Source organism: Octopus bimaculoides, chromosome 20 (genome assembly GCF_001194135.2).
Source record: "Octopus bimaculoides isolate UCB-OBI-ISO-001 chromosome 20, ASM119413v2, whole genome shotgun sequence".
NCBI lineage: Eukaryota > Metazoa > Mollusca > Cephalopoda > Octopoda > Octopodidae > Octopus > Octopus bimaculoides.
In genome coordinates this window covers 6,146,058-6,147,547 of record NC_069000.1, presented here as the reverse complement: position 1 = coordinate 6,147,547, position 1,490 = coordinate 6,146,058, and the positions used below count along the sequence as shown (strand labels likewise).

Sequence of the window (1,490 nt, the reverse complement as noted above, 5' to 3'; positions counted from 1 at the left end):
TATATATATATATATACACATATATATGTTTGTAAGTATCGATATGTATATATGCTTACATATCCATACATATATGCATACATATCTAGTCATATATACATACATACTTATACACCCGCACTTTCAGTCATAATACGCATACACACGCACAGAAGCATACTTACGGATTTATATCTGTATCTATCTATCTATCTATCTATCTATCTATCTATCTATCTATCTATCAATCAATATACATACATGTGTGTGTATGTGTGTGTGAATATAGATATATACATATATACACATATATACATACAAATACATTATCTATGTGTCTCGTACATAGAAATATATGTGTATATATATATATATATGTGTGTGTGTGTGTATGTCTGTGTGTGTACGTATATATATATATATATATATATATATACATATATGCACACACATATATCTCTATGTATGTATGTATGCGTGTATATATATATATATATATATATATATATATACACACACATATATGCATAGACACTATACACGCGCACACACACACGCAGTGGTGGGTGGGTTGTAGAATTGCCGTAAATCGCCGACCACCATCAATAATTCTGCGTTGTCTTCATTATCGCCACATAATTTGAAAATCTCTTTTCAAACATGAAACAGTGGAATGCAATAAATAATATAACACAATCTAGCGTAGGATATCAAGTAATATAACATAAGACGATATCACACGATATAATGCCTATATGATTGCTAGGGGAACGGATTACACAAGTCACGTGGGAGCAGACAATAATATTGCCTTCATGAAGCGAATACAGCTGTTTAGCGTAACATTTCCATTGTTCTTATTATTATTGCTAACGTCGTCGGCCATATTGGTATTTTTGTTGCTATCGTTGTTGTTCTTGTTAGTATCAATGTTCATCTGGTGTTGTTGTTGTAGTTATTGCTGTTGCTAACATGGAGGTGGCGAACTGGCAGAAACGGAAGAGCTGAAGTCGTAGTTCTCAATCGTAGTCCGTATGACCTTCGGGGTTAAAATTTATCTGCAATGAATTGGTTATGCTCTTTACAATACGCCAAATATTTTAACAGTTTATTTTCAAAAATTCCTAATTTTATTTAATTATCAAAACATAATTAGGATTTTTTTTAACACACTGAATGGGTATGAGGGTCCAGTAGGGATAAAATAGGAAACGAAGGGGTCCATAGGTAAAAAGCGGTGGAGAAACTCTGGTTTAACCCATTGCCTGCTATGAAACCCATTTGGCTTGGAGAAACCGTTGGCTTGGAGAAACCGTTGGCTTGGAGAAACCATCTTGTGATCCTTATTCGCGACATTCTTATCATACGTCCGTAGTACAAGAGCTGTGACTTCACGTTACAGAAAAGTAGAGGCCCCCTCTGGACAAACTCCCTGGTCTTCGAACCACATATTTTATCGTGTATCATTATTTCAGGGAACCTTCGTAGGATCCCTATTTCGCCTGGAATGA

The 1,490-nt window shown here is 34.7% G+C and overlaps 1 long non-coding RNA gene across 1 annotated transcript in view; it reads left to right on the top strand.

Annotated features, from left to right (window-relative positions):
• Positions 1–1,490, top strand: part of LOC128250330 (uncharacterized) — a 59,817-nt gene that overhangs the window by 1,098 nt on the left and 57,229 nt on the right. The gene's annotated exons all lie outside the window — the stretch shown is intronic.